Source organism: Ischnura elegans, chromosome 2 (assembly GCF_921293095.1).
Source record: "Ischnura elegans chromosome 2, ioIscEleg1.1, whole genome shotgun sequence".
NCBI classification, from domain to species: Eukaryota; Metazoa; Arthropoda; class Insecta; order Odonata; family Coenagrionidae; genus Ischnura; species Ischnura elegans.
Window position 1 is genome coordinate 103,693,381 of NC_060247.1, and position 20,220 is coordinate 103,713,600.

Sequence of the window (20,220 nt, forward strand, 5' to 3'; positions counted from 1 at the left end):
ACAATGAACAAATTTATGTGTCTTACATTATATGAGAGAGAAAAACAGAGCATTTACATTTTCATGAGATATTTTTAAGGAAAAATGTAAATATCTTCGATATATAAAATTAAAGTGAGAAAATATACAGATTATAATGAAAACCATCATTGGCTTGAGATAAACTGAAGTTGTATCAGCCAATAACATTATGCCCCATTTATCTTAATGATAAGCAGTTCTGCAAATGTTTTCGGTATTTCAATTTTATCTTAGTTACCATGAATGAATATCTGCTATTAATGAATTTGTGCGAAATTTACACGAGACTTTCCACACTTCGAATAGAAGGCTTACCTTTCCTCGTCGGCAAGGCATTTTTTGGCCAAGGGAATGCGACTAAGTCACAATGAAGTTTTATTTGTTTTTAGCCAAGACATGACTTCGCAGATTTTCAATGACGGCCACATCACGCTAGGCGCTTCTGTAGCGCATTAAAATCACATCGAAATTATTCTCCCTCTCGTTTTTTAGCGCACGTTCACTGACCTACATTGAATTCACTGTCAATATTGAGGCGACGGGACGAACCGAAACATTTGAAGCTTTAGCAAATGGGCGAGACCATGAGCAGCGAAATTAGGGACCAGTGCCCTGGGACAGGATTACCAAACCGGGAGAGACACGAACCCGCGCCCTTCAGATTGTCAAGTGAAGTCATTTCCCGCCACAGCTGAGTATGGTTAACACCTATCACTTTTAAGGTGCATTCAGGGAATTCGCAGTGATCGCGTGATTTTTCCGAATGTATGATAACGTGCAACATACTTCTGGAGGAACAGATTTGTCCCATGACCAACGAAAGGAGTTAATTTTAAAATTTCACGTGTTTCTTTATTCAATTCTATCACTGGATTTTGATGGATTCCACCTTCTCGTACGTAATTATACTTCGTCCCATCTATTGCTTTGTCGCGTGCAAATAAGGAAGTACCTATCAACTCCTTCCAAATGTTGATAGAGGCTACCGCGGAGTGGTGCTGTACTTTTTCTAGCTATGTTTCCGAGTTGTCTTGCACGTCTATTCTTCTTCGTGACGACAGTTTCGCCGGCGTTGCAGCAGACGTCTTCAAGCTTGAAGTGTCAGATGCATGTTTTTGCCCATCTCATATAAGGCTTGGTTTTCGAGAACTTCAAAGGAGGATTTTCATAGTAAATAGTCCCTTTTTGAAGTTCTCCAAAACCAAGGCCTACATAACTTGGGCAATAACTTGCATCCTGAACTTCAAACCTGAAGACATCTACTGCAACACCGGCGCAACTGTCGTCAGGAAGCTGAACCGACGTGGAGGGCAACCCGGAAACCTAGCTGCGACTATAGCACCACTCCGCGGTAGCCTCTATCAACATTTGGAGGGAGTTGATAGGTACTTCCTTATTTGCACGCGGCAAAGCAATAGATGGGACGAAGTATAATTACGCACGAGAAGGTGGAATCCATCAAAATCCAGTGATAGAATTGAATGAAGAGACACGTGAAATTTGAAAATTAACCCATTTCCGCCCGCCGAAGCTATGTGGCTACACCCTACCGTGCTGGGCAAACGAGGCTATTGTGGAAACACTGCGTACTATTTTGCCACTTTTAAAATTGCCACAAGGCTTGAGGTTTTGTCAACCTAATCCATGTATTAGTTCATTCATGACGCTGGTAGAAATAATCTCACTCCCCGAAAGAGACTGGTGCAAATAGGAATTTCAATAGGGATGCCTAATGACTGTAAATAAGATGCTAGTATAGTAAAAGTAAGAAAAAAATAATTTTAACTCTCCTCCATCCAAAAATATGCTTTCTCCGAAGATTCAATCCTTTTTATGCCGGTATAAAATGGACCTCATGAGATTTTGACGTATTACCACCCATTGTAGCCGTGTGGCCTAGGGTCATGCTGAAAAAAAAATGTTTATTTTACTATGGTATCCACCGATTAATGTAGGTTTCCCTAGAGTATTAAAGGAGTAATCTGGGAGCCTCCCTTTCCTTCCATCACTGCCTTCTTCAATTCACTATAAGGCCTACTCCCTTTCAATCTATCTAAAAATCCTATCCACCTCCTTCCCCTCCCACGTTTACCTAACATTCTACCTTCTAACAACTGTTTTCAACATCCCCTCCCCGTATGTACCAGCTCCATCCAAACCTTCTGACTCCTCCGCATCTCATCCAAAAGTTGCCTCTTCTCACCCACCATGTCCAGCACTTCATCGTTTCTCCTCCTCTCTATGCATTTCACCTTCTCCATTCTTGTACATAGTACCCACATCTCGAATCATCAATCTTCTCTCGTCGTCCTTCCTTGGTGTCCGCGTTTCCGCACCGAAGATAGCTACACCCCGGATCAAACTCTTCACTAACCTTTTCTTTAAACTCTTATATAACGATCCTCTCTGAAGCTCCTTCTTGTTCATGAACTCCTCCTATGCTAATGAAATCCGTCCTGATGTTCACCTGTTTGATCAATTCAATGTTTGAAAAGGATAACTTGAGACGACCGTAAGAGCGAAACACCTAAATATCTTCAAAAACGCAGACAAACAATTTTTCTGGGCGGAAACGGGTTAAAACAGTTTGAATACTCGAGCCGCCGGACTCGTAGACGGGCCAGCTGCCTTCGACTCTACTAGCTACTCTTATGAGCTGTATTATGGGAACCAATACAACTTTCTTCCCACGGCCCTTCCCCCCCCCCCCCCCCCTCCGCAACATTACCTCAGCGAGCGTGAGAACTCGCCGGCGGAATCGGTGCCAGGCGTGTCCCGCCTAAGAGAATCACAACCACCCCGCTCACAGTGCGACCCCTAGCGACCCGCACACGTTGGAGGCGTGCCTCCGTACTACGCCGACTAAGGCCGGAGAGGCGGCGATGACATCCGAAACTTGACGAGGAGCGGTAATTAATCCACCTTTTTAAGGGGAACCGCGTGAGGGAAAAGGGGAGGGGAGCGTGGGAGGATCACGTAATATTGCTCCCGACATATCCACTACAGCTGGCCGTCCAACTCGCTGGGTCTGAAGGGAACGCACTCTTGCACTCAACAGAAGCGTGAGCAGCCTCTCTTGCTATGCTCTTAAGAGAGTATTTCTAAACCGCGGAGTGTGTATTCGCGGCGTGGGTTTTGCAGAACGAGTCCGGTGTGTACGTACAATCTATATGTTCGCCCTAGCATCCATTAATATTCTTTCTCGCGGGCCGGTTTTTAAGTCTCGTATTCTGTCGACGACGAGAAAGATCTGAGGCAATCGCGAACTCCGCTCGAAGTCGATGTCGATCGTGATGGAAGAGTAGACTGTCCAAGTTTATGAAATATTGTACAAGATTGTCTCAAGGAATTTAAAACATAGAAACAGAACATTTTCCGATTTTCCTGGTTCAGTGCGGTACTTTTTTATTTACTTACTCCAATACCACCGAAAGCAGCTCACATTGGCCTTTTACATCGGGGTTTTCAACAAGATAACATTTACACGTGCACGAAAAACCATGCCCTGAATGTGAGAAACCTTCTCAGGCGAGACTCGAACCCACGACCTCTTGTTAGCCAGGCGAGGACTTTAGCCCGCCGCGATCGAGGCCGGCAAAGGCCACTGACTGCGTATCGGCAAGGATGTTTCATCGTGTTTTAAAACGGGTCATCGCCAAGTCTATGGAAAATAAAGAAATAAGAGATATGCTAGCACGTAAAAAACTTGAGCTGGGGGAGATGGAGGTAAAACAGGAGTAAGAAATATTTTATCTAACACGTAATCACGTGTATATATACTTAAACATTTTGCATTTTCAATAGACTGGATGACAACATGAAAGCGATGAAATACGTTTTATCCCTGCCTTTATGTCTAAGCTAATCATGAAAAGTGCCATGTATACTCTACTTATTGACCCATTTATTCTGACAGGTCTGGCCCGACTCAATTGAATCCGCCCTATCGTTTTACGAATGAGTTTCACGGTATAATGAAAGAACCTATAAAAAGCTCCGTAAACTTGCTCCCAATCCTGTATTAATATGAACGACGGAGTAAGTTAGAATAAAAAAGCCACATGGCAAGCAAAAATAGTGTTAAAACTTGACTGAAAAGATTCGGATATGATATTTGAAATAATTCAAAAGGGAACTCTTAAGGGAAGGGATATCACGATAATTCATAAGTATGGCCGTGTGTTGTGAAATATTACCTATTTACATGCTCTGCATCAGTGGGGAAAAATTATTTGAGAGGGGAAAGATGGCTGAAAGCAACGGTTAGGCATTATAGGCATTACATCCGACATACATTGAGAAATAGGAAAACAATGCCTCATTTGAAGAAGGAATACTACGCAGCCTAGATTTAAATACAAATTGGGGTTACAGCTACGATAAAAGAGAATATTTTCGTCCAAAACCTTCTTCAAGTAAGTTTCATTCTGAAAACGAAATTGAATAGCCCGAACCAATGTTTTTCATTGATCTAGTCTCATCAATGACGGAACGAAATACGTTTCTATAATATCAACTATCTATAAAATAGGACGGAGAAGCCGTTGAGCTAAAAACTCGCTTTCGAAACAATGTCTCTAACTAGAGTTAAGACGTTTCGATTATATATTAGATTCTGGAATTCCAAGGAAAAGTTCAGTTAAAGCCATTAATCAGACGTCATGTTAAACAAGCACATAGGCACCGGTCTCTGAATCACATTGATTCTTAATGAATATGTGATATATGAACCTGTCATTTCTCTTTCAATGATATTCTTGGAAATTCATCTTCTTCACAGCTAATGTAATAGGGAAAATGATGTATTATTCAAAGTTACCTGGACGTCTAAATCTATTGAAAGCAGAGGGTCGATAACAAAACGTGGAACTGTCCATTGCGCCTTCGTAATTGAAAAGGAAATTGAGCTTTGATCAACGAACCAGGTGGCGTAAGGCGCGATGAAATGCGTTTGATAAAAGGATTGTGTATCCTTTTAATGAGCAAACCAACACGAAGATGAGAGATAAGCGGGTAATGCTATTTGAGCAGCTGAAAACCTGTTTTAAGACCGGATGGTACCGTGCTCTCTTAACATACCTATCTTGAATTGCTCTTCACGAAAAAGAAATTCAAGAAAAGTAAATGCATGCTTCACTCACACCTCGAGTATTATCACAACATAGGTTGATTACCCTTTACATTAAGATTTCATATGAAGTTATAATAACATTTGGAATATAAATATAAAAATCTCACCACATATTTGTAGAAGCTAGGGGCAATTCTGTCATGACAAGAACTTTTATAATCCTATTTCCTAGCCAGATGAGCGGCGAGTAATGAATTATCTTGGAGAAAACTGATATTCAGTAGGGTACTTATTGTCCAATGATAAATAAAAGTACAAAATAACAATATAATCTATCGACTTGGGAAGACTTTAGACTAAAAATTTCACCAGAATCCAGTTTATTTTAACGGTAATGTACGCCAAGAAATTGTCCAATAGATTTTAAAGCTGGATTATACCACTATATAGTTACACATATGGTAAAACCACAATGAAAAAGCATCTTATAAATCTTTGCCATAGCAAACTGTGCTTATGTCTTTTGATGTCGATAAAAGATGTAAACTATAGTTCCTCTTCTCTACCGAGAATAAACACTGTGTGGATAATCGGAAACGCACAATACATTTTGGGGATAAGTTAAAATAATTTTTTTTAAACTATTAAAATATTAGTAAAATGAAGCAATATTTTCAATGGATTTCTCTTATCACGACGCGCTTCGTTGTCTTCAAGTGCATCATGCGCAGCCAAGTTTTCCCGTGAGTATGTCTAGCTATTGAAGAAGAAGAGAAAGGATCGTTTTTTAGGGTCTCGTGTGTGGGTATCACGTACGACTTCACTGTCTTCCGGAGCGTTGCGATCGTCAGGATGAAGTCCTCCTTCCGGATGATCTTATTATTCTCGGTTTTCACCCCGTGTCCGACTTCTATTGGTCTTGAATGGTGTGTGGGAAGCATTGCTGGGCAAGGATGTGCATGGTCCTGTCGCCATTAACGTTTATATTTTCTGGAAAATGACATCTTGTTTTAAAACTCCACAACTACCTCCGATTCTGAAATCTTTGCTAAGTCCTAACATAACTTGGTGAACAATATTATGGTCATCAGCGAATAATGATAAAATCCAAAATAAATTTTGAGGGATGCATCACTATTCAAAAAAGCTTTTTATACCGCATAAATAATAACTCTCACGAATCCTTAGTAAATCCTTAAAATAAACCTGCATAAAAAGAGAGTAAATATTACGCAAGGAGGATTACAAGTGGAGTTATAAAGTGCATGGAGGATTACAAGGGAGATTACAAAAAATGCAGCATAATACGGAGAAGAGGTGGTGGCACCATTTATACAAGCCAGAGCCTTAAAAAGCACCAAAAAGTAGTGGAAGTCTCATTAGCCCAGTACCAATGATTTAACAGATATTCTTGATATTACGTAGAGAAACATTTCTAGATTTTTCTTCTTCATACAGTATAATCTTCCATTTATCTTGGCACAGCAAATTCGGTTTCGCTGGTAGTAGCTCGCGTTGCCTTCACGGAGTGCTGATTCTCTCATCCCTTACCCTTCCTGCCTTATTCTCACCCTGGAGCCGTCGTCCGGCTCTCATCGCGAGGGCGGGTCCTTTCCCTTTCTCCGTCCTCTGTCCTCACCCCTCTCGAGGAGCGCGAGTGTAACACGAATATTTTTTCCATCCATTTCGAGAGACAGTTCAAGCGAACGCTCCAATGATGGCGAAAAAAATGAACGTTTCACGCAATCATTTTTCGCGATTGGTCGAGGGATGGAAATCCCATTCCTTTTCCCATTATTCGGCACGTCCCTATTAATAATAATAACAATAATGTCAATAATGATCACAGGTTCTCCCCAATTACGATCATTATAATATATTTGGAAAACATTTAAAAAACACCCACGCCCAGGCGGGACTCGAACCCGCCACCATCGGTTTGGCAGGTGCGGACTTAACCCCGCGACCACCGAGGCCGCCACCTTTTTCTGTAGCTGAACCATTGCTGGCATCATTCATCAGCCAATCAGAACGGACGACCGCTAAGATCGATTGTAACGCCACTTTTGGCTTTTACTTAAACGACAATCGTAAATAAGGAAAGTTACGGAAAAAGGGATGGTGGAAATGACCGTGTGATTTAGAAAGTGATCCATCATTTCGTTGGACCCTGAAAAGCTATCGTTGAAGCTATCACTCAGAGGGACGAAAAAAATGAATGTGTGACCTAGGCTTAAATGCCTTCTTAGTCGGTTCGTTGACACGTACAAATTAATGTGTAAAGTTATTAATGATTTCGCTGGATCGGAACGGAATATGTACGAATGCATGAACCAAATTATTACAGGCTCCCTTTTCTGTTGATACGTTCGCACGAGTTGAGTTGCATTTTCACCGTGAACCATTAGTAGATGTGTGAACGCGTGTTCACTCACGCGTTCATACATTTACTCATTAAATGCTACATTTTCATGTATCGTGTAACCAGGCCATAATCTTCGGATTCGGTTCCCGCTCTCGAGAGTGTATCCCCACGGGGCCCGCCTTCGGTACCCGAAACAAATCCTTGATAGTATCTGAGATGAAAGGGGCCTAGTATCCACAGCTACAAGGACGAATCACCTATTTCGAGAAGATAATGCGTTCGAGGACGAGGGAATAAAAAAAGGAAATACACGCGCGAAGGGGGTGAGGTGATGCTTTAGAGGATTGCACACCCGAAACATAAATAGTGTATATTCGTCGGAATAAGGCGATGAATGTAAGGGGCTGATTACCTAACTTCCAACTCCAGCGGCTGTCCCCGAGGTTATCAAGTCTATGCTGTCCAATTACTTCGCCATTCCTCAAAGGAAGCATTTTATTTAATTGATGGAGAGGAAAAAAGAACTCATCAGTGAGAATATTTCACTTTCGCATCTTCGTAGTAATCCTTCTTAAAAGGAGGTATTTTTTCCCTGTTTCTCAAAGTATTTCGCATGTAATGTCTATTTGTTGCTTTTAAATCATTAAATTTTTTATTTTCCACCTACTGATGTAGGGTATGTAAATATGTAAAATTTCATAACACACGGCCATACATATGAATTATCCTGATTTATAAGAAAACCCTTTTGGAAGTATTTCAAATCCCCTATCGGTATCTTTTTCACCTAAGTTTTTGCACTATATTTGGCATATTATGTTGCTTTTTCATTCTGATTTGATTCGCCAATCATCATTAGTACAGACATAATTGAACGGGAGCAGGTATAAGTGGCTTTATATAGGTTCTTATCATATAAATATGAAATTCATCGGCAAAATTGCAATTCTCTTTCTCTTCCTTATCCGCACTCAAAAATTAATAAATTGCATCCTTTAATTGAGAGAGGGTGTTTTGGGATTGAAACGGTGGGCATCGAGGCATATTTAATGCTATACTTTATCTTTCACTAACATTCATTTTTGATTTTCAACGCAAGAAGTAAATTACCGTTTCGTGAGAAAACCTAAGGGGCGGGGGTGTAGTAGAGTACTTGATAGAACGTTAGGTTACTGACCAAAAATATTTCGGGTTTAAAACCCGGGAGAAACCCTCAAGCGGTCTACCGGAAACCTTCACTCAATGAAGTGAACCAGGAATACATACTGGCCTTCCTACCATGCATGCGAGTAATTCACGCGCGTGAGTCTTCCTTTAGGATGAGCCCTACCCAACCCCAAATCGGCCATCGAGTAAAAACACTGAACGAGTGAGTAAAATATATGCAAGTAACTAAGGTCGACGATTTAAGCACCACAATTGCGGCGTAGCGTACGCTATCGTACGAATTTGAGTCACAAGAAAATTTGTGTGTGCTGGCCAAATAGTAGAGTTTGTCTACTGACCAAAATGTACCGGGTTTAAATTCCGGGCGAAGCTTTGGAGCATTCTACCTGAAAATTCTCGCTATACGAGATAGCCCAGGGAAAGGAACTGGCCCCTTACCTGGCCAAGTGTCTGAAAATCACAAACTGAGGGTTAGTCTTGGGTGAGCTCTTCCCTCATTTATCTAAACCAGCCTTCAGGATGAAATATGGACGAGTAAACATGGATTGCCATGAGAAAATATGTCCTTGGACCGGGAATTGAACCACGGACATTCGGCTTTCCGGGCTAATTCGCAGACTACTACGCTATCCAAGTTCCTTTATTCCCATGGCAATTGTACCGTGGCTGATGGCACTAGATGTTAGTCCCTCGCGGTCCATCAAGGATGGCAACGCGAGGGAGGGAATTGGGGAACCTGGACGAGGGGATTAAGAACGCATAAATCCTCACGGCCGATGTTTTTGGTACCACATTGGTGGCATAGCGACCGCAAAGGATTAACTTAGGGTTACCTGAATCGGAAATTACGCCATGAAATTTAGGGATTCGACGTCGAATATTCCATGTCCACACAAATTCGTGAGCGAAGCGGTGTGACGAGATCAGATGAGTTATTCCATATTTTCGATTGAAAATGACCATCTACGGAGAGCTGTTGGATCTCTAATAAATTGCTGAATACGCAAATACCCACGGCCGACGTTTTAAGCACCGCAGTTGTGGAGTAGCGATCTCCGTGGCATGAATTCGACTTAATTGAAAATTTGTGTGTGGTGGACAAATGAGAAGAGAACTTTGCTACTGAACAAAATACAGGGCGAAGCTTTAGACAATTCTAACGGACTATTCTTGCTATAACCCAGGGAAAAAAATGGACCCCCCCTACATGCCTGAGAATTTCAAGACTCAGGTTTGATCTGGGGTGAGCTCTAATCATTGCTCGGGTGTACCACCATGGAGGGATGGAAGTGAACCGTGCCGGTAGAAATGAGGCCTTCAAGTGAGCAAATACTCGCGCGCCGTCATAGCTCGTGAGCCAAAATTCGGATTAAAAAAAATAACCCCCCAGGGCGCAAGGCGCTAGCGGTGCATATGGAAAGGCTTTGAATGTAATTGTGGGAAGGATGTCAATTCGATAGTCAAGAGGGCGTTCCCACTGGAGGATATAGGGTGGGGAATACAGGGAAGTGAAAGTGCATAAGGGGAGGGGGGCAGCGAAGAGGGGGTAAGGGTGGGAGGACAGGCTGATGCGTTGTATAACAAAGAAAATCACGGGGAAGGGGAATAAAAAAAAAACAAACAGTCAGAATGCATTAGTCAGCTGCTCGGGCCTCCAAATTTCTGGAAAATTCGAGCACGCTCATTATTTCCAGGCCTTCGGAAAGGAACACGGTCCTTAACATTTTGTGAGCGTATTTTTTTAAAGAATATGTTGAGGAAACTAAATGAGTGGATGAGGAAAAAAATACAACCACAAGCATTTCTAAATGGTTAGATCCTCGTTAGTTGAATCTGATCTTGCGTCACGATTCGGAGGCAGCCACCCACAATGGTCGAGGAAGAAGAGTTAAGGTCGAACTCATTGCCATTGCGTAAGGATTCATTTCGAAGTCCAACTCGTCCCTATGCTGACCCTTAAGTCACATTTCGGACAGGTGGAGCCTCCTTAAATCGCTCAGTAAATGCAATAATTCCAACACATGGTTTTAAAAAGGTGTTACATATTAATTTCCCGAAAATTTCAAGCACCAATAAATTATGAATTTCAGTCCGAGTGCGTTCAGTTAATTCACGCGCTATAATTTCATCTACATTCTTTTTGAATGACATTGCTAGAAATAATGAGTCTCCTGCCATATTTAAGGTAAAGAAAGTGCGACAAAATGGTATTTTTTTCACATTTTCCACTCACAATGGTTTAATATTTAATTTATAGTAACTTTTTTGAGATTAAACTCCTTGCCGAGCTTGCATTAAGAAAATTAATTTCTTAACGAAAATGTCGCACAGTTTCAATAATTTGCCTGGAGAAATCTTTAAATTAGCATGAGAAGTCCGCGGACTTGGCCAAATCTATGTTCTCTCAAAATATCTTTCCGTCAGATAAACGAATGATCGAATTCATCACACATTTACAAGTCAAAGTTATCATGTCCACAGTCAATTGTTAACTGTTTATCATTAATGTGTAATGAAATGGCAAAACCATCTATCAAACTTGAGTTAATACATTTAAAACAAGAATCGATTAGAAACTCTCGAAAAATGCTCACGTATGGTAGGTAACACCAGTAGCGCAGCTAGGGGGGGGGGTTTGGCGGATAAAACCCCTCCCAGAACTCAGAGAAATATTTAAGTTTAATCCATTTTACTCAATTTGATTAGGATTACTTATAGAATAGCGTTAGGATTAATCAAATATCCCCCAGAAAGCCGTAAAACTCCCATTCTGAAGCATCATCATCACTGGTCAACAATCCTAGGATTGGTTTGACGCAGCTCTCCACTCAGTTCTCCTATCAGCTAATCTTTTCACTCCTACGTATTTCTTCTCTTTCACATCTCTCTTTATTTGTTCCATATATTTTGTTCGAGGTCTTCCTTTTCCATTCTTGCCTTCCACCTGTCCTTCGACGATTGTCTTCATCAGGCCATCATGTCTCAAGATGTGGCCTATAAGGTTGTTCCGTCTTCTTATTAAGGTTTTCATGAGGCTTCTCTTCTCTCCTACCCTTCTTAGGACTTCCTCGTTACTAACTCGGTCGATCCATTTGATTTTCATCATTCTTCTGTAGCACCACATTTCAAAGGCCTCTATCCTTGCTTTCTCCGCTGCGGTCATTGTCCATGCCTCACTTCCGTATAGGAGCATACTCCAAATGTAGGTTCTCATAAATTGTTTCTTTACTTCTATATTTAAGTTTCCCGCTGTAAGCAGGTCTCTCTTTTGGTGGAATGCTCTCTTCGCCTGGGCTATTCTGCTGATAATTTCTTTCTTGCTTCTCCCGTCACTAGTTATCTTGCTTCCCAAATAACAGAATTCATCCACCTCTATCAGTTTTTGCCTCCCTATTTTAATGTTGGCATTCTGAAGCATTAATCTTAAAAAATTTTAAAAATTTTTCAGGAGGGACCAAGCAAATTCCGCTTACCCTGGCGGGTATGCAATACCACCAAACCCATAGGTATTAGTTGCTCCTAAAAACCCCCAGCCTTAATTCTTAGCTGCGCCCCTAGGTAACACCACATGAATACAATTTCTCCATCACAAACTGTTTTCAATTGCAAACCATGCTTGACCGCAAGTCAAAGACGCAGGGGTTAAATTGTTTCCTACAGTTGAATGATTTTTTCTGGAAAAACTACTTTTAAGGTTGACACCCAGCAATCACGCACCTCGATTATAAAGGTGAACAGCTGTTTCATGGTTGGGAAAGAGAGATACATTGGGCGGTATTAACTCTTTTACGTCGGAATAAAAGAACTCGTGTAATCACCCCAATCCATCACAAGCGAAAGGAAAAAGTGAAATGCTCGTTGACCTGACGGCAATATGAGGTTAAAATAGATAAAAAAATCGAGAGTTATATTATCACAAAAAAGATAGGTATCAAAATTTTACAGAATTTTTACCGAAATGCAAGAAAAATATCCAAATGCCAACAGGAAAAGGAGGAAAACATTTCTATTTATATGATTATAGTTGAATTTGTGATGCCGATAGCCCACAACAATAGGCTATTGTTGATTTTTACCCTAAAGACATTCATTCATGTATACTAAATGTACTGATTGAATCTCTACTCTCATGATTTCCTCTATGAACAGTTAACCTAAAAATGAAAAAAAAACTCGGCAAGAACCGGTTCGTTAGAAAATGGAAATTGCAACCATATTTTTAACGCACGAATAAACAAAACTTAATCAGGCTTTCACAAGAACGTTTTATTACAAAAAATTCTAGTTCTTAGATGTAAGGTGAGAGAAATTGATGGACTCAAAAACTAGTCTTAGAACTCAGATGTGAGCTACCATATTCAAAGTTACCGAATGAACGCTTGTAAGTATTTTAGGCAGATAGAACATATTCAAAGACTGCATTTTTTCAATTCTTCAAAGTCGTTATGATACTGATTTAAGGAGCGTTATACTAAAACAACACTTAGATGCGTAAGTACTTCACCAATTTTCCATTCACGGATTGCAGATGATTATCTTCGTAATTGCAGTAGGACTACGCAGTCAAAATGGAAATGGAACAACATTCGACTCAAATAGCCCGAAAAAGTATTGTTTTAAAAATGTATCTGCTTCGAAACGTCCACATCATTATTATGAATGCTCAGATTTTGTCTAAGAACATCCATCGGTGCCAGTTACGAAAGCAATTTTTTTAAAGAGCATAAGCAAAAAGTAATTGTCTTGAGTCACAACAAAATCTCCTCAATTAACCGCACGCACACCGATGCATACATCCAAGTGCCAATTCTCACCACATGACATGGTTTAAGAGTTTTACCGGGTTAGATTGACAGGGAGAAAGGGTCTTAACTGCACGTACACCTCTCTTACGTCATACGCGGCCCCCTAATTAAATTGGAAAGCACCAAATTCAGCGAGGAGCACACAATCGACAATCTTGGGGATAATTTATGCCCTTCCTCGAGAACACCGGGGACCGCAGATGACTGCTATTGATACAGGGAGCCGCATAGCTGGGATTAGAAACGGAAATTTGATTTCGGCCGGAGAAAAAAAATACAACGCCAAAGAAATGGGGCCATGAGTGCATTATTATTCCGCTACTTTTAGAGACGCCTGCCATAAATTCCTTATCAAGATAGCACGCTCCTTTGTTAGCAATTGAAATGAACAGGAGATCCAGGGAGAGTGAGCGAGAAACTTAAGTCATTGGGTGTTCCGCCTAAAATGATGTCAAAACAATCGTCTTCCAACGCATGCTATCACTTGTGAGAGATTACCATTCCACCACTCATCTACGGCATATTTTGGATTCAAAATGATTCACTATCAATGCAAGTTTCAGGGTGCCAGAGTTTCCAAAAATTATAAAAAAATCCCCGTTATCCATCATAGCCATCTATTGATACAGATCGTCAATGGCTTTGTCAATCTACTATCATTTATGATGGCGTGATTTAATAGATATTCCTAATTGGAAGAGGTGAGACCGACGGTGTGATGATTTGTGAGGCAAGGCAAAAGTAGTAAAGACGAGAAACCCGACTTTGGAATCAGCCTTTTTGGCCGAAAGGCGTCAATGGGATCACGTTTTAAGGTCCCATCCGACAAACCGAGTGCTATTCTCGAAATTTCCTCTATATTGTACTTCGCAAATTTAATATCATATAAATGCATAGATACAGATGAGGATGAGCAAACACTGAAAAATCTCTGCCATCCCCAGGATTATAACCTGGACCCACGAAATGGGAAGCTACTGCATCTACCCACCCTATCCCCTTTTGAGTGTTACACTGAGGAACTACAGTCTCCTAGTCTCATATAGGGGCGCACCAGATACAGGTATATTCGAGGATCCAGAGGGTACTTGAGTACACGGACGCAGCTAGGAATTAAGGCTAGGGGAGGATTTTGGCCGCAACTAATACTGAAGGCCTTAGGGGTATGGAATACCCGCCAGGGTAAACGGGAGGTGCGGGGGCCCTCCTCCAGATAAATTTTAAGATGAATGTTTCAAATTGGAGAGTTTCAGGGCTTTCTGAAGGATATTTTATTAATCCTTACACTATTCTGTAATTAATATTAATCCAATTGAGTAAAATGGATTTATCTTAAAAATTTCTCTGAGCTCTTATCCCCAAAACCCCCCCTCGCTGCGCCACTGCTTGAGTATCCAATCAGATGTCCTAATGCCATATGTGAATTCAAATGCTAATACACATAGATACACGTACGCGGGAGAGAGATAGAAGATAGCAACATCTCCTCAAGAGATTTAGAATGGAGCATATGGAGTTATACACCTCTCTATGAAGCTGGGGATGTAAGAAGGCCACGACAAAAATAAACGTCAAATTTACGTGAAGAATACATCCGTAGGAGGAATTGAAGGAGTCCCCCAGAGGAAGACAGAGAAGGCAGTAATTGAGGCAGATAAAGATGCATACTACAAACAAATCAAGGAACTGGAAGGACTAGCTTGGGAAAGGTAGAAACGGAGAGCTGTAGTACGCCAATCTTTGGATTTTATTAAAAGATCGGACGTATATAAATGTTTCAAAAGCTTTCATCTACATTAATTATTTATATCCTATGCAAGCAACTCCTAACAAGCCAGTGGTTCGGGAGAACTAATATTGTAATTTTATATAGCATTTAAATGTAATCTATCCACACATTTTACCATGTTGTACTGTAAAATTTACTTAATTTGCCGGCCTCGGTGGCGGCGGGGTGAAGTCCCCGCCTTCTAAACAGGAGGTCGCGAGTTCGAGTCCAGCCTGGGTAAGTTACCCATATCCAGGGAATAGCTGTTTGTTTGCGTTAAATTGTTAACATGTTAATAACCCCGATGTAAAAGGCCGTATAGAGCTGTTTTTGGTGGTATGAAAATAAATAAAAATAAAAAATAATAATTTGGTGAATAAATACCTACCCAGTGACATGAGTTAAAATCATAAATGCTATTTTTATGGGCTACATGTGTGAATGCCTACATTCGACTTCACCTTCGCATTGATGCATCATATATCATGCACCTGTAATGTATAATTTTCTTTGTACCAATAAATAACTTCATTGTTGCATGAGGATAGGTTAGAAACTCGGAACAGCTAAAAAAAGGACACAAGAGAGAAAATCATCAGGCAACTACGGAACTTGGTTGAAAGGGAGAGGGATGCGGGGCACCAGCCTTAGGATTTCGGTACTATGAATGAACGTGCGTGCATAATCGACACACTTACGCCCCCCCATATCCCGTACCTCTACTCTTTGCTCTCCCGTCAGTCCGCTTCGACCTCATACGTCCGATCGGGCCAAGAGTTGCCCCGGGGCGATATTGGGCAAGTGGCCCGTCCATTTGCCTTTCCCTCTTCCGGCCCCGGGGACGCCAGCTGCAACGGTGGGGAGGAAAAGGTGTCGAGATCGCCTCTCGAGCAATGCTCACTCGCTCACGCAGTACAAACGGTAATAGGGCTCGGATCGAGAGAGGGAGAAAAAAGTCCAACGCATAAGAGTTTATCCATGCGGCATTTCACTGCAATAGAGCGTCCCATATCGAGTCTTGAAATCTTTTTACGCCCGCGAGATCATTTCCCGGCTGGCCCTTTCCCATTACCTCCGTGCGACTTGCATCGGCAAATGCAAAAGTGCCATTTGGAAACGGTTTCACTCTTTATCAAACGATTCTTTTTTTTTAACCTCGGCTCCACTTATCACGATATCGCGAAGTGCTTGAAAGTTCCTTCGAAGGAGCAGTTTTCCCAATGAACGGTACATCAACAGCATCCATGGAGGCTTGAGACAACATCTTTAGGACAGGCATAAATTGGAAGACGTACTCCAGCAAATCTAAACTTTCGGTCGCGGTGTATCCACGTTCATTCATTACTCAACGTGGAGAGTATTACCAGAGATGAGGATCCTAAATTTACGTCATTGGATAACTAAAAAAAAGATGCAAAAAGAGAAATATTTTCAACTCTCCTGAAATGCGATTAAATGTATTAAATATTTAGCTTTAGGTTACCTCTGCATTAGAGGGGAATTATAAACAGGCGTCTCGGAAGCAGAATACAAGTTTTTCTCATTTTAAAGACAAAATATAGGTTTAATGTATTAATTCGATAGCCGAATTTTACACTAACGGTCCCATTACCCCCAACTCTCGCTACTCGACTCTAGTCTTTGCTCTCGGCCAAGAGTTCAGTCAATTTCATGCACTCAAGGCAAGATTAAACTTTTAATTAAGCTTCTCAATTTCAAATCAAAGCCCCCATCGGAAGCGAACAAAATATCTCAGCTCATTGGTATGTAATTTCAACACTAAGCGACAGAAAGGGCCCATATCCAATACATTGTGCAATATTAATCGTCCAGCTTCATGGAATTTTAATAAAAAATTACTTGGGAATTTTATTTGTATATGATGTATAAAACTGAAAAAGAACGTATGATTTATAACATCATCCTCTGGACGAGTGATTCTTCAGCATGAAAATCTTTTCGACAGGAGCATTATAACAGGATTGAATAGCAAAACAACCACAATATCGCAAGGAAGGAATGGCCTTGGTTAAGTAAGGGTCTCCGCAAAATTCTCATCGCAGCTTCAATGCGTTCTGAATTGGCGTCTTCTATCCACGTTGGCGAGACTGATCAAAATGCAAATCTCATGAATAGTTAAACTCCGTAATTATTCTTTCCCACTAAAGCGAACGCATTCACCTTTCGAAAGAAGTATGCCAGGAGTCATAAAGTCGTTGAATTCCATGACGGCGAAACGTCGTAATCGACGAGGGAATTGAGCCATTTCCCTTCACGAATGAATATCTTGTTACGTGAGAACTTTTTGCCCCTGAAAGGAATACCATGTGAATGAACGGCCAACTTTTTCTGAATAACGCCACACAATCATGCTCGTACTCCCTCCATCAAGCGTAGACTTACTAAGGTAAGGAAACCTTCTGAAATCGAAGGGTGGAAACATAAATGCAATAATTTCGACTTTAGAGGTGCCAAAATATTTATAGTAAGGTAGGAAACCAAAAAAGTGTCGCTAACATCTCAGAAAATTCATAAGTCAGCAAACTAATCTTAATCAAATAACTGCATATAACTGCAGATAGAGAATTAATTGGCTTCAATAGTTCGTCACGCAGAGTATTCAAATCTTGAGTCAAGCCTTCCAAATGAATATGCACTCTAAAATATCTCACAAAAACTAGCACATTGCACTACATACACATATTTCACTAAAACTTCTTCACATTATACCCAGAAACCCTTGAGGAAAATATTTTTCAGTTGCATACCTGCGGCAATATATAATCTCATGCATTATTTCTCATACAGCGGACTCACAAATTTCTAATGGAATTATCCGCCAGTAAATCAATTTGCCGCTGTATCGCAGAGAAGACCGTGGTGGAAAGAAATATTACGAACAGATGATGAGTCGATTTATGCTTATTTTCATCCTGCTTAAAAACATACCAGGCCGTGCAAATATTAGCAAAGATCTTATGTTTCACGTCAAATGACTTATTAATAACATTGAGAGGATAGCAATAATAAAGATAAGATCTCTTTAAAATGATATGAAGTCATGAATTATATTATGGGCAATAGTAACGTAAAATCATTTAAAAAATAATTCTTAGCATAAACACACATTGTACGTCGAAAAGAAATTACCTTGCAATGGTGACTTCCAAATATAGCAATCTTAGTGGTTAAAAGTTATAAAATTTTATACTCTAAACACATTTCATAGCCTGTCTAGAAACCGTTGAAATGTAAAAAAGAGCATTTTTACATGAGAAAATAAAATTTTAAGATTGGTTATGTTCAACATTTTGGTGAACGTTCAATGCAAATCATGAATTATTGCCACTTGTTTTACGTGGTTTTTTTGTACATATCATTTTCTCACATCCCGATATGTATACGATTTGTGTAGAACCTTCTAATGAGTCTAGTAACTATGAGAGACTACGTTCGGTAATTAATGAGATAAAGTAATAGTTACGATAAAATCAATACGGTGAAATTGCTAAAAATTGAAAGGCTAATTGAGCTGAAGAGAATTTACTTATTCAAATGATATCATTAAATCTATACTCTGTAAAGGTAAAAACCAGCTGCTGCATTCGTTTTTTAAAATAAATTTACGGTTGAATAGTGGAGAAAGAAGTTATCAGCTGAAAACATAGAAAATGAGCGCGAAGAAGTCAACTTTCTACGGACAATTGAAGATATATTTTTGATCATCGCATAATTTTATTTTTTACCCTTAAAGTAAAACAATTTTAAACCTCATAATTCAACAAGAACTGATTAATGAATATACTAAGCCTCTAACCCCGTAATTGACATGTTTTTCTAAATTGTTATGAATTGATTATGCATTTGAGTGAGACAGCAATCACTTCATGAGATACAAACTGGCACGTGAGGTTGATGCTATCACATGGCAATCACCAAGCATTCATGGTGAAGGGTGGTTACGAGAAATGCAAGTCATTACAGCGTCATCTGCGAGCTGAGGGTCACATACATCAGCGTGGACATGGTGGAGAGAAGCTGCAGGTTATATCCTCCGCACATCCCAGAAAACTTCCCGCGGAAGCCTAACTATACGTCGCGCGGATCAATACCATTCTTAGGACCAATGCTTCCCGTATGGTCGGAAAGACTTCGTTCTAAGTTATAACTAATATCAGGCAACACGAGGATTTTATTCATTGTATGATAGCCGTGAACAGAAAAGCTAAGCGAGAGCAAAAGGGGATCGGATTTGTGTGGCGGCTAGAGTATTAGCTTCCCACCCCGTAGTTTCGGATTCAAATCTCAGCAGTGGCGGAGACTTTTCATGGTGGGTCCATACTCTACTTGAGTTCTTCGAGGAGGGCACTTCAAGTACAATACTCCACCCGTCGGATAAGACGTTAAGCCGTGGTCTCCCATTGGCGCCATCCTAACGCCAGCGCCGAGTTTATCCCCATCCTTTCTTCCCAACAATTACTTATGGCGAAAACGACCTTAGCCGTCGGTCGCCACCTCCAAATACGAGAACAAAGGGTTGTGGAAGTAGGCAGAGAGAAATTGATTACGTAGCTCCCAGTGAAGAGAGAAGTTGGGTTTAAATGAATATTTCCTCTCTCGATCCATTAGTAGAGTAAACGAAATATTTATATCAACCTGCGAGTAAATTCCAAAGGCAACCGAAATATGCATATACCACCAGCGAGCTAATTCCAAAATCTCTACGCCAAATCTCTATACGTCATTTCCGAATGGTTTATATGAGTTATTCTAGTGTACTGTAATATTCAGTTTTTATTCCGTCTTTCTTGATGGATTCAAAATCTATTCTAATGAAATTCTTACCCTGGATCTGTAATGTTAGCCGCTTTATGGTATAGTGTCCATGGTACATACACAGCAGAATGAATATGAAGCACTCATAGAATTAATTCGAAAAAAAAAACGCAAATTTCCTTTTAAAGATATTTCTTTCTATTTTTTTAAAACTACTATCAAATTTTTGAAGTAAGATTCAAAGAAT